Genomic DNA, 19,123 nt, shown 5'->3' with positions numbered 1-19,123 from the left:
TCCACCAGAGGCCTGTCATCTTTATAACTCAAGATTCTCTTCTCCCATCCTGCCCACAATTCCTCACGTTTTTAATAGCAAATAATCCCTACTAGTAGTTTCTAAACCTTTATCACTCGAACCACTGCAGGAACCCAGCGCTACTAGTATCTGTACGGATTAAAAAACTAATATGGCAGTGTAGGGAAAACACATTGAAAAGATGGTAGAGACAACCACAGCAGTCCTGTAGGGAGTCTGCTTCAAGTAAACAGAAAGGGAGGTGATTGTTACATTCAATCTAGACAGTGAGCTTAACCAGAAATAGTGTCAGTTGTGCTCATCAGTTGGTGTTCCCTGAATGCTGTATAATGTTTATATTTGATGTCAAGTTGCCAGCCTCTTGTGTTATGGTCTCCATTGTGGAGGTTACTGCCTTTATGAAAGCTCCTGGTTGAAGAATGGTGGGTGATGCCTATTGCCTATAATGTAGAGAGTGTGGTTTCGTGTCCTGTCTAGACCAGATGGCTGTTGAGCTTATTCTAAGGCTTCCTCTACTCCCCTCCTCGGTTCTCCTGAATGGCATTTTCTGGGCAGTGGTAGACCTGCCTCAGGTGGGTCCTGGCTGTGCAGGGCCTGACTGTATAACTGCAGTTCCAGTTGACCTCTTAGATCTGCTGGGTGGGGGCTGGCGCGTGACCCCAGCATCATCATTCCTAGAAACCATCAGCAAAAAAGTCCAGTCTCAAGTCCTCCAAACTCTAACCAGTTACGTGGAAGAGGAGGCCCCAAAATACACTGTTGAATGATTCTGGGATTATTTAAACAAGATTGCAGAACAGTACTCCTGGCTATAAATGCATAGACTACCTCCTAGAAGAAATTACAAACCATCTCCATTCCCATAAAGTGGACTATAAAAAGGTTGCTGATTTTCTTCATAATAATGTACCTACAAAGGTTAGAGATTCGGGTGGTAACCTTCATCAGCACGTTGGGAAATGCGGCAGCCCACCATGGTGGGATGACAGTGAACCTTCTTTTATTCTTTACCGTGACCCCTTGCAGGAACCTATTCCCTAACCAGCCCTTGGGCCACCACTGCCAGCTTTCTTGGAGATGCCCCCTGTTGCAGAACCCTCATGGAGTGTCTGTTCCTCCATCTGGCTAAGAGGAGGAGAACTGACCCATTCATGATGACTCTGAGGATGGAAATTCCACACTCCAGTCCAAAAAAAAGAAAAAAAAAACCACACACACATACACACACTCATGAAGATACTTCTACAAGCTGTGACATGGCCTCTTCTGTTGCTTAAAGAGGATACTAGTCCAGCCTTGCTGGGTCAGATACTGGGCCTCTGGGGTCTCTATACCCTAGAGGAGGGGACTAGGTCTGGTCTAGGATGAGGTCATAGTACAGTCCCGTGGCTTCAGGAAACCCTGCTGTCCGAGTATGCCATCACTATGGCAGACCCTTGCTGGGTGGGGTTGCTGGGTAACGCCGCAGAGTGGGATGAGCAGCTCGCTGAGCAGCTGGGTACAGGTACCCTCTGCACTGTGTGCACTACTCGTACTGCCCATCCCTGATAGCTACCTCTGACTTCCTTTCTCTTCTGGAATGGATCTGCATTTCAGAAACTGTTCTTGGGGGCTCAGATCAAAACAAAACAAAACAATAAAATTGCATGCAGCCCGTAAGCCAGCGAGGGAGTGGACCCTCTCAATCTCGGGCAGTGGCCATGGGCAAGCTGGACTGTTTATCAGTGCAACCAGCCCTGGGGGCAGACATTCCCCCAAAGGTTGGCTCCACAGCTTGGAGTGGTTCAGCATGGGTTCCACCATTTCCCTAGGATTCTGAGGTGCTGCTCCACAGAGAGTTTTCTGTACTGAGTCCATGCCATCTACTTGGCACGCTAAGTCCATCATTAGACGCTCTTGGTGACGGTGCCCTTGAAGCTCAGTTTGGGGGGATATTTAACTCAGTGGATTGCTGGACCTTAGGGCCAAAGTCTAGGACACCTTCTCCCTCTTTTTGCTGGGTTGGCCACAGAGTGGCTAAAACCAAAGGAATAAGGCTGGGAAGGGCTAAGAGTTTAGAACCTATGTTTTCTCCTTTTCCTTTGCAGCTCATGACAGAGAGTTGAGGACCTAAAGAGGAGGGCCCCCCTATGACTTTCGAGAGCCCTAGGTACTTTTATCTTCATGGGCCTCTTCCTCCATAAAAAACGTTTTAAATTGTATTTTACTGTTGGATTGCTATAAAGGACAAACATGTTAGTATAATATACTAAAACATTTTCTTCAACCTAAAAATTAATTTTCTCTTTTGATTTTAGGAGAAATTAAAACAGTTTTATGGACCCTTAAAAATATTGTGGGTCCTGGGTACCGTGCCTGTTTTGGGCTTAATGGATGTCAAGCCTGGTAAGAGGTCCACTGAGTACCTGTAGATGGATGGGAAGATGAAGGGCAAGAACATGATATTCAGGATGGAGGTTTGCAGAAAATCCTTCACTGTGTCTCCTTCCATCTGTCCAGCCTGCCCTGAGCTTCCTGCTCTCAGCCGTGATGATTTCGGAATCTCCAACTCACTCTGAAGGGTGGGAGAGAGTATGTGGAGGGAAGCATCATTTCCCACACACAAGTCACCACAACACTGTAGTAACAGAGGATTACAGTTTCCAATTTTAAAGAAACATTTATTTAAGCACACTAACAGAAATATCAAGAATAAATTTTGTCCTTCACTACAAACATCCCTGCAGATGTCCTAGCATTAGTCATGAGAAAGACTGTTTTAAAAGATGTTTACAAAGCTACCTTCAGAAGCTTGGGCTTCGCTGTCATAATATTTTTCAGCTGTCGATGAACCGAGTCTCCATACTTACGATCCACCGAGTCACAAATAGAAAGACATAAGATTGGCAATTTCTCCTACAATATTTCACATTGGTCATTTTCAGAACTTATCACCTAGAGGCAATGTATTACAATTTTCTTAGTCAGTACGGTTCTAATTCACTTTCCCCTACCTTATTCTAGGTAGGGGTCTGCAGATGACCAGAATCTCAGATGGAATTCTGAAATTTTCCTATTTTTTTCAAAAGATATTTTTAGTTCACTTTCCCCTAACACAGAGATGCCAGGCAGCACATTTAGCAATAGACGGTGTGTGTCCTCGAACGAGAATGGAGTGTTACAAAACTAGAGATTGAGAAATGCTCTTAATATTGCCAAGCGAACTGAATTATTATTGTTGGAGAGGAAAAGTAATTTTCCCTCTACCCTTCTAGGTTCTTGGCCAAGACTCCCCATAATTAAAAGACAGATGAACAAGAGAAAAACAAATTTAATTACATACCTAGGGGAGCATCACAAAGATGTGAGACCCACAGCCACCCAAGCAATTGAGCCTTGTATACCAGCCTGAGCTAAGGAATGAGATAGGAGCCTGGGGCTTCAAAGGGGAGGAGGGGAATTCACAAGAGGATACGAAAAGCGGGTGTTTGGTAAACAAAGGTTGCCCTGCCACACAGAGAGAAGTCTCTCAGATGATGAAGTCCTCTCTTGTAGTAGGTCTCTTCCTGGTACAGGCTTCCTTTCTGATTTCTTTTAGGCAGTTAAGTGGGAGGCGGGGAGGGTATAAAGCTTTTCCTGAGTCTGCTGGGTCTTGAATGTCTTCAGTTTAAAATAATCCACATGCCAAAGTGGCACATTCTGGGGTGGCTTATTCTGAACCCCCCTCATTATCTTAGAGCAGCAGTAGGCAAACTACAACCTGTCAGCCAAATCCAGCCCACCACCTGTTTTTATAAAGCCCAGGAGATAGGAATGGTTTTCATATTTTTAAATGGTTGAAAAAAAGACAAAAGAAGAATATTTCGTGACGTGAAAATTATGTGAAATTCAAATTCCAGTGTCCATAAATAAAGATTTATTGGAACACAACCATGTGAATTCATTTACAGATCGCCTATGGCTGCTTTCATGCTAGAGGGCAGAGTTGAGTATTTCCGGCAGAGACCATTTGTCCCACAAAACTTAAATGTTTACTCTGGGGCTCTTTATAGAAAATGTTTGTATGTCCCTGAATTAGAGCATAAGAATTCCTACATAGGATCACAGCTACCACATTCCCTCTAGTAATCACAGTATAGGAACTCTTAGTCATGATTAATGTTACTACTTAACCTCTGTTGACCTCTTACTGTGTGCCTGGCCCTGCGCTGGGTGTTTTTATCCTTTATCCGTTATCTCATTTAATCCTCACAACAATCCAGTGAGATGGACAATGTCATGGCCTCCATTCTATAGGTGAGAAATGTGAAGCTCCGGGAGACCAACTAACTTATCTAAAGTCTTAGCAAATCTCCTAACTGGGATCCAAACCCAAGACCTTCTAGTACCAAAGTTCATACCTTTACCTCTGGTGTCATTGTCACTCCCAAGCCTCTCCTGGCGTCATGGATGTTTGCCACTAGTACTCCATTTCTTTTTTTTTTTTTTTAATTGAAGTATAGTTGATTTACAATGTTGTGTTAGATTCAGGTGTACAACAAAGTGATTCAGTTATACATATATATTTTTATTCCGATTCTTTTTCCTTATAGGTTATTACAAAATATTGAGTACAGTTCCCTGTGCTACACAGTAGGTCCTTGTAGATTATCTATTTTATATATAGTAGTGTGTATATGTTAATCCCAAATTCCTAATTTATCCCTCCCCCAACCCCTTCGGTAACCATAGTTTGTTTTCTATGTCTGTGGGTCTATTTCTGTTTTGTGTATGAGTTCATTTGTATCATTTTTGTTTTAGATTCCACGTATGAGCGATATCATATGATATTTGTCTTTCTCTGTCTGATTTACTTCACTTCGTATGATAATCTCTAGGTCCATCCATGTTGTTGAGTGCCCTATTTCTGAGCAAAGACTTGCATAAAACTTCACTGCTTAGTGCAAAGTAAGGCTTCCTTTTATTTGTTCTAATTTGCACCTTTTCCAGCTTCACAAGGGAGCTCTGGGTCTGGTAAACTTGCTCTTGTTGAGTGTGCGTTGATACAGCCATAGCCTCTCCTGTTATATGTATTTGACTCCCATCTGCCTCGAAACCATTTTTGGGGGCAGGGGGGTGTCTCTGATCTCTGCATATGGGAATGTCCTCTGCTCTTCTTCAAGCCTGCTACTGTTTCGTTTTCTTTCTTTAACTGCAATAACCAGAGCAACATATGATATTCCCAGGTTCGATAAACTGGCAGGATAGCGTTTCTTTTCTTTTCTCGTGTCTTCCTTAATGATTCCCACCATTTCATTGTTGTTTTGTTTCATCTTCTTGGGGCCACAGAAGCAAGAGAGGGCAATGTTTTCAGTTTACGGTACCTTCCCAAGCACATTCCTGGAACATAACTTTGTTTGTCCTTCGCTAAGGATTCTGTATATTGTTCACATTAGTTTTCTCTGAATAGTTTGAATATCATTTTCCTGCATAGTTCACATTCTTTTAGTTCTCATTCTAAAGGGAAAGAGAGGCACAGGACAAGGGGTGTGTGTGTGTGTGTGTGTGTGTGTATGTGTGTGTCTGCAGTGGAGACGGCTGCCCAGTGAGGTGGAAGGCCTACATTCCTTTACAGGAACTGGAGCTTCCAAACATCTTTCCAAGAATGCCAGATATGATCTAATCTCTAAATTGGAAGTCAGCAGACTGTTCCCATGACTCATGACTCCAGATACATCTTTCAACAATCAGGCCTTCACTTCATGGCAGTGGGAGTATCTACACCTAAGCAATGTGGATAAAGCAGATCTTTATGAAAGGCTCCCATTTCTTCCAAAGAGTAGGAACAGATATATTTAGATTTAGATATATTTTGCTCCTATCTTCTTAAATATATTTTCCAAAACATATATTTCTGCCAGGCTTATAGGTAAATGTTCATGTAAGCATTATTTCAAACACCTCAGCATAATTGCCAGTTGGTAGTAGGGGGCTTGACCCAGACACAGTGCCTGGCAGTGCATTTCTAGGTTCTCCAGGGTCATCAGTTTCACAGGCTGTGTGATTTGAGATAATGTCATTCATCAAGCTGGATGAGAAAGATGGTATAATTACTGCCTGGCAATTTTTCTCAAGAATGAAAGATTCTGGGCTTCCCTGGTGGCGCAGTGCTTGAGAATCCGCCTGCCAATGCAGGGGACACGGGTTCAAGCCCTGGTCCGGGAAGATCCCACATGCTGCAGAGCAACTAAGCCCGTGCACCACAACTACTGAGCCTGTGCTCTAGAGCCCGCGAGCCACAACTACTGAATCCTGTGCGCCTAGAGCCCGTGCTCTGCAGCAAGACAAGCCACTGCAATGAGAAGCCTGCGCACCGCAAGGAAGAGTAGCCCCCGCTCGCCACAACTAGAGAAAGCCCGCGCGCAGCAACAAAGACCCAAGGCAGCCAAAAATAAATTAATTAATTATTTAATTTTTTAAAAAAAGAATGAAAGATTCTTTCTGAACATTCATGCAACTTTTTCAAAGTTTGCATGAATGTTTCTCATTACTTCTCTGTGATACTCATGCTTATTCTGTCTAATCAGCTCGTGCCTTCTGAACTAACTCCTCTCAGTTCCTTTGGAGAACCTGACAGAAATTTCATTCACCTTCACTATCCAACACAATTCCTATTCTATATTTGTTTTTGTTTTTTTCATTTTCTTTCTTCCTTCCTTCCTCCTTTCCTTCCTCCCTCGCTTCCTTCCTCTCTTTCTTTCTATTTCTTTTTTTTTTTGAGAAAACCAAGGTCAGAAATACATAGAACTGAAGGCAAGAAAATACTTTTGGGATAAGCCTCCCCAAGTGTGTGTTTTCTCTGTCAAATGTGCTTGGCAGCCTTGCTCAGCTCAGATGAGCACACCACTGTGCTGGGTTCTCCCAGGTTCCCAACACCTCAAGACAACTAAGAAAGAAAGGTGGTCCCCTTTTGTCCCCTCATAATAAAAATAAATTATAAGAGACTAATAGTTAGGACATTGCCTCAGGATTTATTTTTATAACTATTGTAATAAACAAATATAATAAATTCATGTATGAAGATAAACAAAATACAAACAGAACACATTTTACTTGCTAATCAAGAATCTTCTTAAAGAGTAGAATCTTATCTTACCTAGAACAAAGATTCTAAAATCAATATGTAATTTTAAAAACCACCTATAATCTAATATACTCTTTTATCTTTTTTAAATTGAAGTATAGTTGATTTACAATGTTTCAGGAATACAGCAAAGTGATTCAATTCTACATTTATGTATATATATATATATTCTTTTTCAGATTCTTTACCATTATAGGTTATTACAAGATACTGAATATGGTTCCTTGTGCTATACAGTAGGTCCTTGTTGTTTATGTATTTTATATACAGTAGTGTGTATATGTTAATCCCAAATTATTAACTTATCCCTTCCCCCACCCCTTCGGTAACCATAAGTTTATTTTCTATGTCTGTGGGTCTATTTCTGTTTTGTATATGAGTTCATTTGTATCATTTTTGTCTTAGATTCCACATATGAGTGATATTGTATGATATTTGTCTTTCTCTTACTTACTTCACTTAGTATGATAATCTCCATCCTTGTTGCTGTAAATGGCATTATTTCATTCTTTTTTATGGCTGAGTAATATTCCATTGTATATATGTACCACATCTTCTTTATCCATTCATCTGTCAGTAGACATTTAGGTTGCTTCCATGTCTTGGCTATTGTAAATAGTGCTGCTATGAACACTGGGGTGCAGGTATCTTTCCAAATTAGAGTTTTCATCTTTTCTGGGTATATGCCAAGGAGTGAGATTGCTGGATCATATGTAGCTCTATTTTTAGTTTTTTAAGGAACAACCATACTGTTCTCCATAATGGCTGCACCAACTTACATTCCAACTAACAGTGTGGGAAAGTTCCCTTTTCTCCACACTCTCTTTAGCATTTATTATTTGTAGACATCTTGATGATGGCCATGCTGACTGGTGTGAGGTGGTACCTCATTGTGGTTTTGATTTGCATTTCTCTAATAATTAGTGATGTTGAGCATCTTTTTATGTGCCTGTTGGCCATCTGCATGTCTTCTTTGGAAAAATGTCTATTCAGGTCTTCTGCCCATTTTTTGATTGGGTTGTGTGATTTTTGATATTGAGCTGTGTGAGCTGTTTGTATATTTTGGAAATTAAGCCCTTCTTAGTCACATCATTTGCAAATATTTTCTCCCATTCTATAGGTTGTCTTTTTGCTCTGTTTATGGTTTCCTTTGCTGTGCAAAAGCTTTTAAGTTTAATTAGGTCTCATTTATTTATTAATCTAATATACTCTTGAAAATAAATCATATATCCCATAAAATACACAGCATACATAACTTTGCATCTACAACTCTTTGCAGTATGTGCAGGAATGTAGAGAATATCATAAAGAGTATATATGCCAAATGTGTTTACAGTATTTTAATTCCATGAGAAGGAGATAGTTGAATTGGACTCACAAAATGTACATATATTATATCTCCTCTGAGTAAAAGATAATAATAATGTTAAAAATCTGCACATGGTCATTGGTAGACACTAAAGTCACAGCCCTGCTCAAATATCCTGCCACGTGGAGTCAACCTTAACCAAGGACAAAATGGTAGTTTAAGTATATTTCAAACGTCTGAAGGTAATAGCCAACCCAAACTTTGGGTACCTCTGGTCCATTTATTTTCCAGCGTTCCACATAATTTTCTGAGATTGGCCAGCCCTCTTGGTCATCTCCTCATCTCATCAATGGTCTGAGACAGGACTGACTGTGCACAGACTGGAGAAGCCGCTTCCTTCAACATTTTTTCCTGTAGCCTCTCCTTTCCAGTGCACACTTTCATTTGCAGGGCCTGCTTCTCTTTTGCTGCCTGCAGCCTTAACACCGCAACTCAGCTTCCTGTGTGCTTTGTGAGTGGAGATTCCTCATTCCACCCCAACCACAAGAGATTAGCTAATGTTGGAATTATTAACTCATATTCCTTACTTTTTATTAGATGAGCCAGAAAGAGGAAAACTAAAATTAAGTATTTATATTCCTAATTCACACACAAGTCACTGGGTTAGACTATCTAGGAGACACAGTTCAAATCTGGATTGCTGAGGACCAGCTTGCACCTCTCTCAGGAGGTCAGAATTCCACAAAAAGGGGCTTGCCTTACCTGGCTTTTTAGAACTGGTACAATTTCCTCAATAAAATGGCACATATTGACAATCAGTTTATTCAAATTTCGTGCAGCTATTGTGTCTCAGAGCCAGGCTCAAAACAGGTCCTACAGGAGATAGCCTGAAACGGGACCAAAGCCTGGTGAAAATAAGAACAACCAGCCACATTTGAAACTTGTGTCAGGGTAAAGAGGCCATAAACCTGGCCAAGATGGAAAAGGCAAATTAATGTCAAAAATAATTGCGTAACGTGAGTCTCTAATCTTGGAATTACCTATACTGAATAAAATTCTCTGGAACTGGATAAATAAGAGTATGTGATCCTGAGCTTTCTGCGCATGCAGAATGTGCAGTTAGATGACTGTGAAGGACAAGAAAGGATGAAAGGTTATGAATCCCAGGGTTGTATCATTTAGAGAAGACCTTTGTATGCCTTTTAAGAATCACAGAATGTTAGCTGTTACCTATAGACACAATGCGGATGGGGAGCTTCAAACATATTAAGAACCCAAGGAACCAGACAATCTTACATTAGGAGAACAGTCGAATTGCAGAGAGCCATTGAAACAAAGAATTTCTACCATCATTGTTGGTAGCGCCCTGTTTAATTAAAATACAGTATACATTTGAACACTTATAGGTTTAAAAAATTCTCAACTACAAAATGCCACAATAAGAAGGGTAGAAAGAAGAGGGTAAAAATGCAACCCTGTGTTTTGTCATATAGTCATTCTGGTTTCTACAAACAACTGGATAAGAAACAAATTGAAATTTAACAAAGATACTTACACATTTCCAAAATTTCTATTTCCTATTAAAAGTATTTGTTTTTTAACAAAAAAGAAGAGGACTCACAGATATATAGAACAAACTAGTGGTTACCACTGGGGAGTGGGGAGGGGCAATACAGAGGTAGGTGAGCGGGAGGTACAAAGTACTGGGTGTAAGATAGGCTTAAGGATGTATTGTACATCATGGGGAATAGAGCTAATATTTTGTAATAACTGTAAATGGAAAGTAACCTTTAAAGTTATAAAAAATAAAAATAAAATAAAAGTGTTTGTTTTTATATCCTCATTAACTGATTCCCTAGATCAACCTCACTGTTGATAGTACTATGGTATACAGACAGAGAAATATAGTCATAAATATGTAACATTTGTACCTAAAAACCTGGTCCAAACCATAACATTTTCATACACTATGCTCATCAAAACGTAGTATCACATGTCATAATCTGCCCAGTTTTAGAAAGAAGACTGCTTTTGTCAAATTGCAACAACCTTTTTTTCCTAGTTGATATCTTATTTTTAAAACATTTGATGCTTAACGTATTTCACACAATCCGTTAATTGTTCAGTAAGGCACTTCAAGGGCAAACTCAATATCCAGAATTTAGTGTTGTATAACATAATCAAAATTAGACATTTTCTTTAAAAAATAACTTAATCAAAAATTAACTTGCTACTTTAATATCAAAAATTGACTCAGAGATATGGTTTCTCTGATTTTTGTTTAGTAAAACCCTTTCCAGTATTAATATTGCTAACACCTCTATCAATTACTTATTTGGATAATGTCTTAATAAAATGCAATTTAGAGTTCTGGTCCTGGTAATGGCAGAAAGCTTGTATCAGACTAATCTTCCTGCATATAACAGTAAACTTTAGACAAAATATAAAATACTGCTTATCATAAGGCACTAAAGAGCAACCAAACTCTGGCAGACACTGAAGAGATTAAGGAGAGAGCCACATTTATACGGATTTGCCCTGAAAGCACACCGCAGCCTAAACTCTGAGAGTGGCTAGAATTCCAAAGGAAAACTGCAATTTTGTTGGCTTGAACTGTCAAAGAATGGAGCTCAAAGCTGCTAAAACATCTGGAAAGTAAGGAAGGAAATCTCAGGAAGGAGAGAGACACAGAGGGGGAATGCTAAAATCTGTGTAAAAACTTCCCTCAAATCCTTGGCTGATTTCTGAACTATGCATGTATGGGAGAGACTTCAAGGAGCCCAGTGGAAAGCAACAGCCAGAAGGTCATGGAGCTAAGCAGGTATTTCTTTTGCTGTTCAGCATAGGGAGGCTGGATTTAAAATTTGAGTCCTGCAAAATTAGAAGAACTTGGTAAATACCTTAACCTTTCCATTGAAATTCCAGAATTACCAGACTTTATGAAAAATGACTATGTCTCAGTACTGGGGGATTTGCCTAGGAATAAAGGCAAAGCCGAAATAGAACTGCGCTCACCAAGTATAAAACCAAGTTTATAGAAATTCAAGGTGATGAGTCAATAATTAAACTGGTGACTAGAACAAAAATCAATACTATCAGAGGAAAACAACACAATCCAGAGTCTCTATATCATGTCAGTAATAAGGTCCAATATACAATTTAAAAGTTACTAGATAGGTTGTTTCAGTCTGGGTCTAATCAGGGGATAGAAACCACACAGTAATTGCGACAAAAAAGTTTAATATAAAGAATTATTAAATTATGATAGAAGAGTGATTATGAAGATGTAAGGAGAACTAAAAAGGGTACTCTGGGGCTGAAGGAGAGTACTCAAGGAAGAACAAACTTGGAAGGGGTTTTCCTACCTAAGACTGGGGTTCAGACCTCCTTGGAGAAGGAGTGGTTTCAAGACAAGAGATGGCAGAGAATTTTACTGGTGGCTCAGTCCAGAGCTTGTCCACATCAGCAGGCAGCAGAAAGCAACCTTCCAGTACACAGGCAAGCTGATACTGGCAGATGGGAACACAGAGGGGGTCAGAGTGTTAGAAGACTGCTTGCTGGCAGAGTAAGGCAGGCTGTGTGCGGTGTCCATGTTTAGAGAATCTTGGGAAACAAGTCTGAGGTGCAGGCAAGCCAAGGAAGTCAGAGCACCACAGCCAGCACAAGGTCTGAATCATGGTGGTGTCTGCATCAGGAAGACAACAGGAACCAATTCTTGGGGGATGCGGGCAAACTGACACTAGTGGGCGGCAGCACAAAGGGAATTGGGGTACCTTTCCCAGTACAAGGCCTGAAGTGTGCTATTGTCCACATCAGGAAGGCTGCAGCATGGTGGTTACCAGGCCTGGGATAGGACTGCCAGGTCACCAAAGGACTATGTGCTCTAGGCACACACTTGAGGCAGTGCATCACTGGATATTCACACACACACACACACACACACACACACACACACACACACACACACACACAATGCTGATGGCCTCTGCAGCAGGAGCAAGTGAAAACAATGCAGCATAGCAGAACCAGGAAGAGAAGTGCTCTTTAGTCTGCAATGTGCCTCTAGCCTCCTCCACTAATAAAGTTTAACATCATACTAACTATATAAAGAAGTGCTTAAAGAGTCAGTCCATTTTCACAGAGCAGGTACAAAGAGTGAATTTGGAATTAAGAGACAATAAATTGATAGGCACGCATGCAAAGAAACAGGAAAATGTGATCTAAAGCTAAGAAGAAAAACCATCAATAGAAATCCACCCTGGGATTAAATGTTGGCATTAGCAGACAAGGACTTTGCTGCAGCTATTATAAATATGTTCTAGGGTTTAAAGGACAAAATGTCACAATGACTGACTATCTGGGAAATACCAGCAAAGAACCAAATAGAAATTCTAGATCTGAAAATGAAATGTCAGAAATGAAAAAATTACTTAAGAGCATATTGGAAGTAGGAGAAGAAGGGCTAATATAAATCATCAAATCTGAAGAATAGAGAGGAAGACTTTGAAAAAAAATTAAAAAGCCTCAGTGACCTATGGGAAATATCAAGGGGTCTAATATATGTGTAATTGGAGTGTCAGAAAAAGAGGAGATAGAAATGAGGCAGAAAAATATATTTAAAGAAATAATGATGAAAAACATCAGTTTAGAGATCCAAGAGTCTCAGCAAACTCCCGGCAGAGAGATACAAGGAAAACCACATCTAGTAATATCATAATCAAATGAAAACTAAAGATAAAGAGAAAATCTTGAAATCAGCTAGAGAAAAAAGACATATTACGTACAGGAGGAAATCAACACAAATGACAGCTCACTTCTGATAAAAAGAGAGAGAGAGACAGAGACCAGAAGACAATGAAATAGTATCTTTAAAGTGCTGAAAGAAAATGAAAACTGTCAGCGCAGACATTTTTAGATAAACGAAAGTTTGTTACTAACAGACTTGTACTACAAGAAATATTAAAGGAAGTTTTTCTGGCTGAAGTGAAGCCACACCAAACAGAAATTTGAATCTATAAGAAGGAATGAGGAACATGGGAAAGAGTAAATATTTGGATAAATATAAAATACTACTTTTTCTTCTCTTTATTTAAAAAACAATTAATTTTTAAGGCAAAAATTTATAACATCGTATTGTAAGGTTTATAATCTATATAAATGTAAAATATATGACAATAATAGCACAAAGAATGAGGTGGCATAAATGGAATCATACTGTTGCAAATTCTTATATTTTAAATGAAGTGGTACAGTATTAACTCTAAGTAGACTGAAAAGTTAAGATGCAGTAATCCCTAGAGCAACCAATAAAAAATTACAGAGGTATATCTTAAAAATGGAGGAATCTAAATGGAATACTCAAGTAGACTTGATTAACTCACATAAAGGTGGAAAAGGAGGAACAGAGGATGGGACAAACAGAAAACAGCTAGCAAAACGTAGACCTATATCCAACTATATCAATAAGTACATTAATCTTAGCTGGATTAATACACTCCAATTAAAGGCACAGAACTATTAGTCTGGATTTTTAAAAAGCAAGACCCAACAATATGCTCTCTACAAGAGATAGGTTAACACCCAGTTTATCACTGAATAGATGTTTCTAATTTGTATATCATGAAATTAGAAATAGTCCTGGTTTTAACTAAACAGGCTTAAAGTATTTGGTAGTTCAATTAAACTGTTCCTCTAAGAGTCACAACCCACTGAATGTATGGAATTGGGGGATTTCATGAGATAATCTTGTTTCAGCTCCTGCCACTTGATCATTTTGTTACATAACTTCCTGTTCCTTCCATAACTATATGGATTAATACATCATATTTAAATATTAGACATGATCTAATATTTAAAACCACTTCTTAAACATACGAAATCATAGTTTGAAATTCTAATTGTCTTTAATGAAGACAAAAATGATCAGTTAAAGATACAAAACAAAGGATCTGAGATTATATTCATTCAATGAGAATCAAGTGTTCCACAGCGGCACTGTTTGCTAATAAATGAGAGAGGCAATGTGGAGTGGTCAGAGACAAAGGGGCACAGGAGTGCAACAGACCTTGCATTTGACCCCTGTCTCCTCCGCTTACTGGCTGGGAGACAAGTTAGCTAAGTTTTTATTTTCTCACCTGCTTCCTCTTCTCCTTAGGAGGTTGATCACGAGCCAGACTGTTAGGTTCTAACCAAACCGCCTTCTTCTCACTGAGTCACTTTGCGCAAGTTACTTAACTTCTCTAGGCCTTAGTTTTCTCATGTGTGAAATGAGTATAATAATGGCACCAAACCTTATACAGTTTCTGAGGAGTGATTGAGTGAATATTTGTAGAGCACTTAGGATAGCGTCTGGCACATAGAAAGCATTGCATAACTGTTTGCTAAATAAAATAAATACCTCCTTGTTGGGTTCTTATAACAATTAATTAAGATGAGTTAAATAAATCACTTAGACCACTGTGCCTGACAAATTGAGCATCAATCAACAGTAGTTGCCATTACTGTTACTGGAGGTCCTATGGGTGATCGTTGCTAAACATTAGCAATTATCTCACTAGTACACGTCTTACCAGGCACTGGGGAGAAGTCTTGGTTTGCTAATTAATAATGAGTTGATGACCTTTATAAATAGTTTATAGACTATATAATCAAGTATAAAAAGGGTGGTAAGGGAAAATTTGTTCACAAAGAGACCCCCTAAGAAGTTAAAAAATAAAACTTGGGGAGGGGGTAGATAATGCTAATAGATATAAAGTTGTAACTGTCAAGACTGTTCAAAGCTGATGAAAATGTTAGTGAAGAATTAAAGCTTTAGAAACTGTTACCTTTGGAGTGGGTATAATTAATGGAGGCGGAAATCAAGCTTTCAAAGACCTTGGTCTACTGACTGGCAGCAGCGACATCCCCGGAGAGCTTTCTAGAAATGCAGAATCTTAGGCTCTACCAGAATCAGAATTCATAAGATCTCCAGTTGATTCTGAAGCATTGTTGTAAAATATTTTCACTTTCCAGTTTTTCCCTGGAGTTTAAGTATACCATATTAATAATATTGAGATTGGGGTAATATTATGTCTCTTTAGAGTGATACATTTTTCTCTGATGATACGACTTTACAATTTGGCTACATACCTGATTTTATTATGTCCCGGGGACAAACTTTTCTAATCAAAAGCCACTTGTGGTTTTATAATGCAAATCTATGTGAAAGGAGTCACCAAGCAGGTTTTATAGTAAAGGTCACTGGCATTTCTCAGTTTCATTACCTCAGGGATGCATGTTTTTGAAAACTCATCTCTAAATCACTAGAGTTCAGAATTTTATCACTTTTCACAGTTCACCCTTGCTCAGCCTGAAGATGAGAAATGAAAGATGAAAACAGGGCCCTGATTCACGCCTCATCTCTTGTAATGAAGTCACAAATCACTGACTTTTAAAATAGAAAGTTTCAAAACCAAATATTTTATTTGGATGTATCTGGAGAGCTAAAATATTTCTATTGAAACTCTCTGTGAGAAAACATTCTAGATATGAAACATCTGTTTTTGGTCATTTCAGTTAAAGACTAATATTTGCACAGGTCAGGGAGGCCCGTGGTGATATTGTGTTGTTCTAAGTACAATATTTCCATGATGTAGTATTCCTGAAGGATTGGGTAGCAGTATTCACCCTGCTAACATAGTTCAAACATTCCCAACATATTTGCGAATATGTATATCTGCAAATATCAAAAAATAGCTTTCTCACTTCCTTCTTTCTTCTTGGAAATAGAGGGTGAGGGTCGGGGGCTGGAAACAGCTATGGAAACACACTGGAGGCTCAACATCAGGGGCAAAGTGCCTGGGAAGAGTCAAGGGAGACCCGAGTATTGGCCTTAGTGTTTGTTAGGAGGGATCATTCCAAGCAGTGGCCCTTTCGTAGAATCCCCCGGCCCAGAGTGAAGATGACCAAGGGATCTGCCATTAACTTTGAGTGGGGCTGGGGGCCATCAGTCTGAAAGTTACACCCTTAGAGGGTATAAATAACATGCCTTGTGCAAGTACTGGAGCTTTCAAGAGCTCCAGTGATCAAACCTTTAGGCTTTCAACCTGGGTTTCACAATGGGAATCACCTGGGAAGCTTTACAAGTTATTGGTGTCCAAGTCTCACCCCCAGACATTCTGATTTAATGGTTCTGAGGTATGACCTGGGCACTGAGATGTTTTAACGCACCTTGGTGGGAGCTTCTCTGGTGGTACAGTGGTTAAGAATCCGCCTGCCAATGCAGGGGACACGGGTTCGAGCCCTGGTCCGGGAAGATCCCACATGCCGCGGAGCAACTAAGCCCGTGTGCCACAACTACTGAGCCTGCGTGCCACAACTACTGAAGGCTGTGCACCTAGATCCCGTGCTGTGCAGCAAGAGAAGCCACTGCAATGAGAAGCCAGCACACCACAACGAAGAGTAGCCCCCGCTCTCTGCAACTAGAGAAAGCCTGCGTGCAGCAACAAAGACCTAACACAGCCAAAAATAAATAAGTAAAAATAAATTAATTTTTAAAACATAATAAAATAAAATAAAAATAAAGCGCCCTGGAGACCTATGTGCAGTGAGGGATCTCTATGCCACAACCTTTAGGACCCAATGCTCTCTGCCTCCAAACACCCCATCCTGCCCGATTCCAACTCCTCTGATCATTCAGTTCCTTCTCTCCCTCCCCCAAAGTTGCCACCTCAGCAACTTTCCAAGGCTGGGTCCTTCTGCCTGCAGTGAATGAGCCCCAGACTCTTGAGTTTTAGAAATTATGGGCTGAATTTTGTCCTTCCAAAATTCATTTGTTGAAGTACCTCAGAATGAGACTATTTGCAGATGTGGCTTTTAAGAGGTAATTAAGGTGAAATGAGTGCATATGGGTGAACCCCCATCCAATATGGTGAATTTACAAGGAGAAGATTAGGACGCAGGTAGGCATAGAGGGAAAACCACGTGAAGGCAGAGGGAGAACAATGCCATCTACGAGCCAAGGAGAGAGGCCCTCACAAGAAATCAACACTGCTGACACCTTGATCTCGGATTTCTCACCTCCAGAACCGTAAGGAAGCAAATTTCTGCTGTTTAAGCCCCCCCAGTCTGTGGTACTTGTTTTGGCGGCCTGAGCTGATGAACACAGAAACGTTTCACTGCCCAGGGTGCCTTGTGAGTCATGGTCCTTCTCTCGCCAGAGGTTGATTATGCTGGGCACGTGGATTAGTCTTTAGTATCTGAGAGCATTTTGCACACAGAGGAACACTCACAGTGATTTGAACTTTACTTAATTCTCCACAGATTGAGCATTTAAGCAACGATATAAAATTTGATTAACTTACCTTAATTTAAACTGAAATTGCAAATCCAACACCTTCAACAGCAGGCAAAATACACACATATGATAGCAAAACTTACTATAATATTTAACTTAAAACTATTCTAAATATCAAATACCCTATGTTGAATTTATCTCTTCATTAAGGTTGTTTCATATCTCCCTAGGATTATGGATGAATTTATTTTGACATCTTCCTAATGTTCCAGTAATATCAGTGTGATACCCTGTAGGTTACAATTCTCACCAGACCCCAAAACTCACTGAAGTTCTGGATTTTTTTTTTTTTCTTTTAGTTCTGGATTTTTAATCTTTTCTTGGTTGGGGCACAGAATTGTTTTTTCCCCCTAGGTGATTCAAAGCCAACCCAATAGTTACAAAGCTGAGCATCTTTTTCCTATAAAAGTAGGTCCACTCCTTTTTCTAGATTTAAGTTTGTCATCAGAACTTGACGTTTGCCTCTGAAAATAATGTATTGTAAGACTTGGCCAAGATTATAGAATGAATTGCCCTATATAGGTTGATCTGGTCTATTAAGTTTATATACAACATATGTGTCTTTATTGGTGTTTTTATTACCATTAGTGGAACCACTGGGATTTCATTCCCTGGAAATTGAGTCTCTCTGCTCAGCAAACCCTTGCAGGATATTTGGGAAATTGATCACCTTGGAATATACCACCAAGGCCTCTTTTTATCTGGCTATTGTGACTGACCCCTGATGCTGATTAACTATTAGGCCTCCTTTCCATCTAATTATTCTACACTTTCCGTTAACTCATTAATTAGATGCTCATACCCCTTCATAGACTCCACATGTTTCAATTAACCTTAATTATATCTTTACACATGAATCATCACATCATGACCAGTGCCTGAGCTTGAGTCACATGAAAAGTATCTTCCAATTAGTTAAATTAGTTAAACTTGGAAGGTGCCTTCTTCAAAGGCTCCAACCAACCCAGGGCTTCTTCCCATCCTCACTCCAGGGAGAAGGGCAGTCCCTGCCACACACGCATGAGATTGTTCATGATGAGCAGATGAATAGATCTTTTGTGATGAGCAGAGAGGATGACATCTCTTCTCCCTTGGCTAATTTTCGAACCCTCTGGAGGGATTAAAAGCAAATACAGGGAGTCAAGAGGCACTTTGTGAGACCAGACCCAAGCTGAGCTGCTCTGGGGGTTCATGAAACAAAGCATGGCTGGGAACTGGGAGGAAGGTCCCCTTGTCCCTGGTAATGAAGAGGATAATGACAGCAACATTGATAACAGCCTTATATTATCTATTTACTTGTGCCAGACCCTGTGCTCTTACTCTGTATATATTATATACGGTATCTCATTTAATAGTC

At 39.8% G+C, this 19,123-nt stretch overlaps 1 long non-coding RNA gene across 1 annotated transcript in view; it reads left to right on the top strand.

Annotated features, from left to right (window-relative positions):
* LOC103007315 (uncharacterized) overlaps nucleotides 1-3,864 on the top strand; it is a 117,659-nt gene extending 113,795 nt beyond the window's left edge. Inside the window, exon 5 of the long non-coding RNA XR_009008058.1 lies at nucleotides 2,319-3,864. This is a non-coding gene — a long non-coding RNA (uncharacterized LOC103007315). The remainder of the gene's footprint in view (nucleotides 1-2,318) is intronic.
* Nucleotides 3,865-19,123: the final 15,259 nt, after the last annotated feature.

Source organism: Balaenoptera acutorostrata, chromosome 4, assembly GCF_949987535.1.
Source record: "Balaenoptera acutorostrata chromosome 4, mBalAcu1.1, whole genome shotgun sequence".
Taxonomy (NCBI): domain Eukaryota; kingdom Metazoa; phylum Chordata; class Mammalia; order Artiodactyla; family Balaenopteridae; genus Balaenoptera; species Balaenoptera acutorostrata.
This window is presented reverse-complemented; position numbering and strand designations above follow the sequence as displayed.